This window comes from Papaver somniferum, unplaced genomic scaffold, assembly GCF_003573695.1.
Source record: "Papaver somniferum cultivar HN1 unplaced genomic scaffold, ASM357369v1 unplaced-scaffold_115, whole genome shotgun sequence".
NCBI classification, from domain to species: Eukaryota; Viridiplantae; Streptophyta; class Magnoliopsida; order Ranunculales; family Papaveraceae; genus Papaver; species Papaver somniferum.
The window spans coordinates 2,830,341-2,841,510 of record NW_020620492.1 but is presented as its reverse complement, the minus strand read 5'-3'; the positions used below and the strand labels follow the sequence as shown (position 1 = coordinate 2,841,510).

At 36.1% G+C, this 11,170-nt stretch overlaps 1 non-coding gene across 1 annotated transcript; it reads right to left on the bottom strand.

The window, feature by feature from the left end:
• Window positions 1–10,642: 10,642 nt before the first annotated feature.
• TRNAI-AAU lies at window positions 10,643–10,716 on the bottom strand. Its single transcript has one exon. It is a non-coding gene; the product is annotated as a tRNA-Ile (tRNA).
• Window positions 10,717–11,170: the final 454 nt, after the last annotated feature.

Here is an 11,170-nt window from a genome sequence, read left to right as displayed (position 1 = left end):
ATCTGTTTATATGCTCTAACCAGCTTTGACCTTTCAAAACTTGGGCTAAGGCGAGTGTTAATGTCTTTGTACCATAACCACAACGTATGTATGTGCCCACAAAGTATTCACTTAATATTAAAATATAAGCTTCATACGACCATGCCATAGAACTAGAAGTGCATTTTCAAAGAACCACATACATACCCCACTGTTTAAAAACCCGGTGACCGAAGGATGAAACTTGCCGTGCAGACAGTTTAGGTGCCTCCGATAAGAATTTTATCATAAAATGACCTACAAAAATATCGATATTCATTACTTGACATCTCTGTGGATTATGGGTATAGAAACTTCTGCGCGGACGTAGGCTAATGATCATGCAACTTTTGAGGCTGTTCTTCAACGATTTTCCCATGAAGGAGTAGCAGAACCAGGTCCGTGTAAATGCTGGTGAAGGATCCCATTAGCAATATATCTTCATAAACTAGTAAAGGATCTTCGCTCTCCAGACAAGAACCAAAGAGCCATTTTTGCGATTGAGATTTGTGAAACAATCAACTCAAGCATTGGGCAGTGGGGCTCAGAAGGTTTTAGTCTGGGCAAGTACTATTCGCATTACATTTGTTGACTCTTATGCGATGCAAAAGCCAATATAAAGTCATTTCACTCATGCACTTGATTATGACTTTACGTCTTTAATTACCAAAAACCATGAAAACAATTAAGCTTTTCATCTCTTGGTTTGCACCTCTCATAAAATAGATAGACCTGTTATATGACTCTTGGATGGAAATTTTCTGTAATGCAATTCCTTACCTGAAGCTCTTCAAAGCATTGAGATTCAGTTGGTATATCACAGATTGTCAGATTGACAAGAGCCCTGAGACTTGGGAGTAGTCCGACTATAGGAAGCCGTACACAACGGAAATTGGAGATGTAATTCGGCCAAATGTGGAAGACAAAGAAATTCCAAGTGCAACTATGCAAGTACTATTCACCTTACAATTGTCGACTCTTGTGGGATGCAAAAGCCAACAAAGCGAAAGCAACCGTCAGTCATGTTAGGTGAACGATAGGCCTCTCGTGCCCATCGTAAATTAGCTAGCTTGACTCGGAGTTATTAGAGTCTTATGGAATAGAACCGTCAGTCATGACTCCCTCCTTTCCTTTTTTTTTTTACTTTTTCATTGATTCAGTCTTATGGAATAATTTGTTTTAAAACGCAGGACGGAATGCTAACCATTTCAATTTAGTATGTCGAGGAGACTAGCAACAATAACTCTTCTGGATGCCCGGATTTTTTCTTAGTAATCGGCTATTTCAAGCTGATCTCTGGCACGATTGTTCTTGGTTTCTAAAAAGTAGGAATTACCTATAGATCCTATTATTGTGTTCCTATTTAGTGGCAGGTCCACCCACTAAAGCCCAGTAATCGGAGGTCCATAATAAAAAGAAAACAAAAAAATGGACCAAATTTTTTAAGCCCTGGTCCTGCACACATGTGGAACATATGGGGACGTATTTTTAAATACCGAAAACACCCTCAAGTATATATAAAAGCAGTAACCAAATCCATTTCTTCTTCATTTTCTCGATCTATTCTTCTTCTTCTTCTTCATTTTCTCATCTGTGGTTCGGTGAAGAGCTCCGGCTATGAAGATCTTCTGAGGTGTTGATCAATTCGTGAACTCAAGCTAAGATTAATCGGTAGGTTCACTTCCTTACTGTTGGTATAGTTTAGGTTTTCATTTTTCCTTTCTTCTTCAAAAGCTTATTTTAATTTAGGTTTTTTTCTTCTCTGGTTGGAGAAATTTTCATGTTTATAGCAAAATCTAATGTTTAGGTATTAGATATGATGTTGATAGTAAACTGGAAGAGTTTACTTTCGTCGATTTGGTATGATCTCTGAGTGTGTTTGTGTTGCACCGCGTTTTTTAATTGATTTTTGGGTTCGATCCATGAGTACGTATATGTAATACTGAAATATCTTCTTTGATTCAGTTATATTCAGAGTTTAATGGATGTTTGATTATGTTTTGATCTCCTTGTTTGATTGTTTATTTTATTTTATTAAAAAATAGTTCAGATCTATATGGATAATCATGTTTTTTTGTCAATTTCTTCACTAGATCTGATCATATCAGTTTCATTTTGTTGGTTTTAGATGTGTTTCGGTTTATTTTTGTGTATGAACCAACAGTACGTATCTGCAGTACTGACAGAAACCTAGTTTTGAAGACCTTTTTTTATTTGATTCAGAAGTACATATATGGAATATTGAAATAGAAGTGTTTCAATACTGTTTTTTCACGGATTCGTTAATTATTTTTGACATGCAGCTGATTGTTGTGTATGAACCCACAGTACGTATATCCCGTACTGACAGAAACCTAGTCTACTTTTAAGAAGAAGAAGAACAAGATGGTGCATCGTTATGATTTACGAGGAGAATATTTGTTTTCTTTTTTCAGGTATGCTTTCTAATCATCTTGTTTGATTATTTTGTTCGGTTTTTCTTCTTTTGATTTGTTTTTTGATTGTATTCTGATAATCAAATCGATTTGATTGAAGCTTTTATGGTTTTTAGGTCTGTTACAGTTGTTTTTCGTGTATGAATTGACAGTACATATATGGCGTATTGATACAAAACTCTTCTAATTTTGTTTTATTTGAAGTTTTTCCAATTTTTTTGGTTCGATCCATGAGTATGTATGTATAATACTGATAGGAAGTGTTATTTGCTGTGTTTTTGCTCCTTTTTTAGTCTTACCCTTCAGTACTTATGTGAAATACTGTAATATGTCTTTCGATTCTCTTATTTTTCATAGATTTGTCACCTGTTGTTGTCATACTGTTGATTTGTAGTTCATGAATCTTCAGTACATATATCGCATACTGATAGGAAGTGCTCCTTGTTATGTTTGATTCAGTACGTATATGAAATACTGAAATAGATGATCTTTGTTACGTTTGATTCAGTACTGGAATTGGATATGGAGATGATCTGGAGCTGCAGTTCAGAACTTATTGCAAGAAATGACAGATTTTGAATGATAGGAACAGGAGTTGTTGTTGGTTCAGATTTGCAAGCTTGTGAAATTGGTGGTGGTCTTGATGAAGTTACAAATTGGTTGTGATGTGTGTTTGAAAGAAGGTGTGCTGCAAATGGATTTGGAGGAACATAGAAGGTTGGGTTGCTGATGTAAACTGAAGATACAGATGAGATAGAGGAGGAATTGTAGGTGGTGATTACTGTGAACAAAATCAATGGATGAGATGTTCGTCTCAATGGGTTTATGAAGATGGTAGTGCTGTTTAAACAGGGAAGTAGAACAAGTCTGTGTTGCAGCTCAAATGAAATGACAATGGTGTTGATGTAGCTGTTGCAGTTGTGGTTTAAGCTAAGAAGATTGTGATGCAGCAAGATAGAAGATTACTGAGAAGATGGAGTTGAAGGCAGTGGTGAATGGTTGACTGCAGAGGTGCTGGTGCTGCAATAAAGTAAAGTGAATTGAGGAGTACTCAGATTCCTAAGTAGTGTAGCAGATATGTACTCATATTTGTAAGAAGTGTGGCAGATATGTACTCAAATTTGTAAACAAATCTATGGTCCTTTATATGTTTTAATTAAATTTGGACCTCCAGATAAATAAAATCCCGATTTGGTAGAAGTATGTTATTTCACACGTACTTAAACAGTGGGGTATGTTAGTCATTTCCATGTTTTCAAATAACTTTGGACCTTAGAATAAGAGTAAAATCTAGTTAGACCCTGCTATAAATAACCTTATGGGCTTAGGACCAAACAAGAAATTTTCCTTTTAAAAAATAGATACATTAATCAGGGGCTTGATAAAAAAATTTAAAAGATCTTTTCTCAACGGTTAAATTTCAAATTTGAAAAAATATTAAAAAATGGAGGGGGTAATGTTTACCTCTCAAATTTACGTGACTCAATTAAAAGTTTTACTGTGCGGCGGAGAGCCCTTATCAAAAGTTGGGTCCCAAAAAAAGGGTAAATGTCTGGCCAGCTTTCGCTTGTGGATATGCCAGGATTTCTTTCTCTCTTTTTTTTACTCGGTCAATAAAATAGAATAAAAAAGCGAAACTGTACAGGGATCAGGCTAATTTAGCGCTAAGCCAAAAGGCCGCACGCTAAAAGAACCTAAAAACGATAGTAAACCTCTCCAGGCCATTCAACAGATTTAATAAAACCTGGCCTACCCTCATAAAACTCATAATGATCCTCAGCCAACAAACATGCTTGTTTGGCCGAGACATCTGCTGAAAAATTAGCCTCTCTGTAGCTATGAACATAGCTAATATTGTTGTAAAAATACTTCGCTATTCGCCATCTCTGCATTAGTTGCCACGGTAACTCTCCTTTTTGAAGAGCAAATATGCAACTCATCGAGTCCGATCTGATACACAAGTTCTTCACATTCCATCTTTGAGCAACAACAACACCATAGATGACCGCACAAACTTCAGCATAGAAGTTAGTCTGCCAACCCAAGCCAACGCATAAAACACCCAAGACTGACGAGTTGGAATCACGGAAAACAACACCAGAACCAGCTTGGCCCGGGTTGCCAAGTGATGCACCATCACAACAGATCATAAGTTCACCAGGATTTGGAGGCGACCAAGTAACTTCAATTGGATCAGAGTGATCGCAAGATCTATGCTTCACTCTAAAGAAATTAACAATACGCAAATCATCCAAAGTATTATGCATATGGCCCTTCATTCTAATAGAGTTATCACGAATTACCTGATGAACTCTACCTTTAAATTCCAGCCAACGAACCCGAATGTTCTCAAAATAAGCTTTGTTACGCAACTTCCATAACTCCGTGACTATTGTCAGATTAGCAACAAGCCAAAGGTATTTTATCATTCTACTCCGGCCCTTTGCCACCTTGTAAGATTCCACGAGATCCTCGTTTGGTTGAAGCTTAAAAATAGCAGCTGCCCAATTCCAAATCCTCTTAGCAATTTTGCAATGCCAAGTGATATGGCTAACATCCTCGCAATCTTCCTTGCATAAACGACACATAGAAGGCATCTCCCTACCTGTCTTCTTCATAACATTATCATCAGAAGCACAACATTGTTTATGAAATAACTTCCAGTATTGAACACTCAAAGTAGGATGCACAACACTTCTAGAGAAAAGAGCTGCAGTTGGCGACACTTCAATAGGCCCACGGATGGCAGCCTTGGCAGACTTGACGGAGAAAGCACCTTTACTGTCCAAGTCCCAAATCTTATAATCATCTCCACCACCAATAAGAGGCAAATTATCAACATCAATATTGCAACGTACTTGTGGAAGAGATTCCTAATAAATGGGGTGTACCATATGTGGCTTAAGATGATTCGTTGGCTTATTAACTGCACATTTTTTTATCAAAAAGTAAGTTTTCTTCTACTATCTGAAGATAAAGTTTTAGTTCTACAGCCTAGCAACGACACGTGTTGAGCTCGGGCCGGTGTACACCATTCTATTCTAGCTAGATGATAAGCCATCATCTCGTAGCCTATTAGGTTATATTTCCAAAATCGTTTAAAAATTTATGAGAAGTAAATGGGTTATTCTCATTCCCTGTCTCTTTCTGTTTTATAGTTCTTTGGCTCTGAGAGGTCTTTTTCAGCTTTGTTCTGAAAGTTAAATTTGTCTCTACCTTTCAAGAAGGTTCTCTTTGACAGTCTTTTTACCCCATTTTTTTCTACTTCTGTTTTCTTCCTCATTATGGTGTCTCCACAACAGCTCATCATTTTCGGTCCTATGAGTTCGCAACCATCTTAATGCCACCACTAAGAGGAAATGTCTTAAAACCCAAATACTTCCTTTTCCAGTGCCTCTCTTAAAAGGTTTTACCCATGAAAACTCGATTGTTGGTAGGATATTTTCGACAACTTCTTTTTTGAAAACTAATATTGCAGGAGCTCTCAAGTGGAGATGGGGAAAGAAAAACGTTTTTAAAATTAAACAAATTGGTTGCAATTTTTTTTTAATCTCATTCTCGGACAAAGAGACCACGTTCAACATACTTGTCAATGCACCATGGCATTTATATGGGGATGTCTTTCCTGTGGAAAGATGGTATCCGGGAATGATAATCGAGAAAAATATTTTGAAAACTATTGCCGTTTGGGTTAAACTTCTTAATCTCCAAGCTTTTCATTATGATGAGTTTATTATAGCACAGATAGGCACTCACCTAGGTTTTGTAACAAAAATTCATCCACCTAATGCTCACCCTGAACCCGGTCAAGATGTCTTTGCAAGAATAAACATTAATATTGAAAAACAATTAATCACTTCTGCTAGAGTTAAAGTTGGGCATCACCCAGAATCAATCATTAGCTTCATTTACATGGATCTTCCATATCGTGTATGTAATCATTGTAAACGACTAGGACATATATAAGAAATCTGCGTTATTAAATATAACTTTGGCTTAGAAGACATTTATGACGAAAGTCCTAAATCGGAATCGGAAGTCGAATCACAGAGTTGGACATCGGGTTTTAAAGTGCTAATAAATGACCAAATAGATAGAGAAACGGTTTCCGATGCAGGCAACGCTTCGTTTGTTTCTTCTCTATCTCCATCTTCAGTAATCCCTTCTCAGCCTATCCCAATCAATATTTCATCTTCTGTTTCTTCTTTAGATCTGCCAGTTTCTTAGGAGGCTCCACTTACTCGCAATGACTCTATCTTGGAAAAACGCCTTAGGATCTGGGAATCTCCTCCTCCTCCTCTTATTTTCTCATACAATCAATACCAAGATATCTCTTATTCGGATTACAAAATAAGGAACTCAGGATTACTATAGGATGTGGCTAATCAGATTTTTTCTTCTCCAAATCAAGATAATAGTTACATCCATCTAGGCTCAGGCAACATTGATTTAGAGGATTCAATTGAACAGTTTTTTACCCCTGAAGAGGCGATTCAAGATCACTGCAAGTATCCTAAGCCTGCCTTCTGTATCACTTTCTCCGATTCGTCGACTTCTGCTCATCCGAGCTTATCTAGTGGTCAAAGAATGGTAACTCCAAATGGCAATGCTGCGTTCTCAATGTCCTTCTATGATTCTGATATATCTCCTTTAAGTTCTTTGGGTTCTAATGATTTCTTCAATGCTAGTGAAAATGAATTTCAAAACGAAAAATTTTTTAACCAATATGGAAATTTCTCCATGATTGCAAATCAAGACACCGTAATTCCCATAAATGAAAGGATTGAACAACTCCAAATCCAGGACGCTGAAAAAGGAAAACAGAAAGCCCAGGTATGTCATCATTTCTTTGCTTCTATATCTTTTCGATTCAATCTCTAGTAGTCCTTACTCTCTACCTTGCAAATTTCTGGGTCTGAATTTCTTTGATTGTTGCTTTCCTTTGGCCTGCTTTCCTGGTCTCTTGATTTTTGGATATTTTGTCTTCATTATACTTGGGATAACATTCATAAGTACTTTAAGTCTGCTTAAAGAAGCAATATCAAGAACACCAGCATTAGGGTGTTGGGTGTTGAGTTTTGTTTCTTTGGGTTTCTTGGACTAGATTCTGGACAGTATTGTCAGATAGAATTTTTTATGATCTACTACTCCTGAGTAACATCTTATTTCTAGTCCCTGCTTGCTTATCACAGTAATATAAAAATCACCAACTTTAGGGTGCTACAGTAACATATACTTGCTATCATATTGCTTATATCTGTCCTACTCTGAAATAAACTGTAGGACTCAGTTCTTTGGGTAAAGACCCAGCTTTAGTTCAAACTGCTTAAGATAACAAACCTTAGTACATCATCACTGTTCTAGCTTTGAACTAACAGTTACGACAAAAATTTCACTTTATAATACACCCTGGCTTTAATATGACTATATCAATTTTGTACCTGTCTCTTTAGGTTCCTTGTATTTGCAGAATACAGTCCTTAGCTTGGTTAGTCTTAAACATTAACAAGATATCTTATCTCTATTCTCGGACCATGAAAATATTAACATGGAACACACAAGGGTGTGGACAGAAATCAACAAAACAACATTTAAAATCATTATCAGATATAGAAAAACCTGACATTTTATTCTTATCTGAGACTAAATCTCAAAGGAGTTTAGTAAGAAAAACTTTAAGGTATTTTCCAAACTCTCATATTGTTGACATTTTATTCTATCTTCTAGGAAAATATCTGATAACATAATCGTAGCTCATGAGGTTGTACATTCCATGAAAAAAAAGTAAAAAGAAAACTGGGAATATAAGGCTCAAAATTGACATGTCGAAAGCTTTTGACAAAGTCAATTGGAATTTCTTAATAAAAACTTTAACTGCATTTGGTTTCTTAGAACATTGGTGCCAGCTTATACACCAATGTCTCTCTACATCATCCATTTCTGTTCTTCTTAATGGACAACCTTGTGAAGAAATAAATGACATGGGATGCTTTGTTCTTCCTAAAAAGATAACAAAAAGAATAAATGACACTCAGAGGGACTTTTGGTGGGGAAAAAACACTAATTCTAAAGGGATTTACATTAAATCTTTTGATTTCTTATGTAATCCAATTTACCAAGGGGGTTTAGGTTTTAAAGAGGCAAACAAGGTTAACCAAGCTATGATCAGTGGAATATCGTGGCGACTAGTGAGCAAACCTGATGATCTTTGGTCTCAAATCCTTAAAGGTAAATACTTTAAGAAATCCAGAGCTTTACACTCCAAAAAAAAATCTCAGGCTTCTTGGATTTGGAAGTGTATTTTACAGGGAATAGCTCACATTAAAAAGTATAGCATTTGGGAAGTAGGAAATGGTCTACTTATAAACATTGGGATGATTTTTGGCTACCAAGTATAAGAAAGACCTTGGCAGAGCCTTTTCCTTCTAGAAACACAACTATAAAACTTGTGTCTGAGCTCATAAAATCAAACACAAATAAGTGGAATACTGATTTACTACATTCTTTACTTGATAACTCAACTGTGCAAGAAATTACAAATATTAGATTATATATTACACCTGAAGGTCCACTAAAAAGAGATAAACTTAGATGGACTTTAACAAAGAATGGATAATTCTCTGTTAAATCCCTTTACGCTAAACTATCTAATCCTTCTACTTCAACTCCTGCCTAAACTAAAAAAAATTGGAAAGATCCGTGGACTATGGATATACTTCACAAAGGATCAAACTGTTTATATGGAAATGCCTATAAGATGCATTACCAACTAAACAAAAAATAAGATCCATAGATAATAAGTGCGTCTTTTGTAAAAGTGCTGTTGAAACTACTTACCATCTCTTTTTTTATTGTGATTATGCTAAAGAGGTTTGGAATCTACATCCAATGGCCTTACATGGAGTATCTCAACTTCAAAATCCTCATAACTTGCATAATACTTTCTTGCATAAATATAATGAATGGTTAGCAGGGGATATAAATTCTATTTCTATAGCTATTCCTGCAACCAAATGTTAGTTTATTTGGAAAGAAAGAGGCCTTAGAGTGTTTGAGGATAAATCTAGAACCCCTACTTAACTGGCCTTAGACATAATAAGACACTATGACTATTGGCATCCAACACACTTGCTTAAGATAGCTCCTGTAACTAACAATCACATCAAAATCATACCTTACTGGCATTTACCAAGCATGAATACTGTTAAGATAAACTGCGACGCTTCATGGATATCAGAACTTACTAATGATGGTTTTGGTCTTGTTTTTCGAAACTCTTCGGGCACCTTTCGAGCAGCAAAATGTGGATGGTGCAGGACCTTCTCATCCCAAGAGGCAGAAGTTGTAGCTCTGTTAAAGGCAGTGCAATGGGCCAGCAGACAAAATATTCAAAATCTGGCGATAGAAGGAGATAACCAGGAAACCATACAATATTTACAAGGAAAGACAATCACTGTAAACTGGCAATGCATAGCAATCTTGGAAGAGGTTAAACAAGTAGAAGATAAATTAGTTTCTTTTCAAGGTTTTCAGTACGTAGATAGACGCGCAAACAAGGTGGCAGACTTGTTAGCAAAAGAAGGGAGAAGATCAAGTACCACAAGTTCTTGGACTGATCAAGCTCCTAGCCTTTTATTTTCTGCAATTTCTTTTGACACGGTCAAAGCATTTGAAGTATGTAATTCTATTGACTCTACTAATCTATCTTGTCCTGTCAGGATTAATCCAACAAATTCAGTCATTGGACGAGCTACTCATCAAGAGTTAGTCTCTGAAGAGCCTGAATTAGCGGATTAATGTCGTCCTTGTAATATAAATCTTATTTTCAAAAAAAGAAAAGATTGACTTTAGGTAAAAAAAAATAAAAAAAATAAAATAAAATTTCACTTTTTTCTGAAACCCAGGTACGAATATTTGTTTCAATTACATAACACATCACGGATTTTCATTATGCTTATGATGGACTATTGGAGGATCGGAATACACGCACTGAGTTTTGTGAGGATGACATACAAATGAGAATCATACGTACCAAAGAGGACGGGGAAGAGCCCTTCCATGGGGGTATCCTTGTGTCAATATCTAATTTCTTTTGGTTTATTTAAGATCACAAAAAGTGCTAGTATTGTTGTTCATCTTGGAGGTTTGTGGTGCCGTTGCATTGAGCTAATGTCATGAAAAAAAACCCTTGGCCCATGCAGGTCTCGAACTTACGACCTTCGTGTTATTAGCACGACGCTCTAACCAACTGAGTTAATGGGCTATCTACTTTTCTATTTAAACCATCTTTCATACTTGTGGGATAAAGTAAGGGAGCTTGGAAATGGGGTAACATATTCTTGAATAGTTTATCTTAATTTAATTTATGATAACCTAATGTTGTTTGTGTATAATTCTATCATATTTTGGGATAGGTTAATTTGTCGTTGTTTGACTCCAGGAACATGCTAATATAAATACATATTCTTAAGGAAATTACTTATTCTAAAGGAAACTAATTATATAATCCAGGTGAGGATACATATATCCCAGGTATTTGGAAGGATACCATAATCTCATCTTTTTAGCTTCCTAAAATCAAGGAAGGTATAGTAATCCTTATGTAGTATTGGAGTTGGAGTGAGACAAACACAATTTAACCATTTTCCACTGAATAACCCAACCTAGGATGGGATATCCAGGTTACCAAACACCAAAACCGGTGACCAGAGGATGAA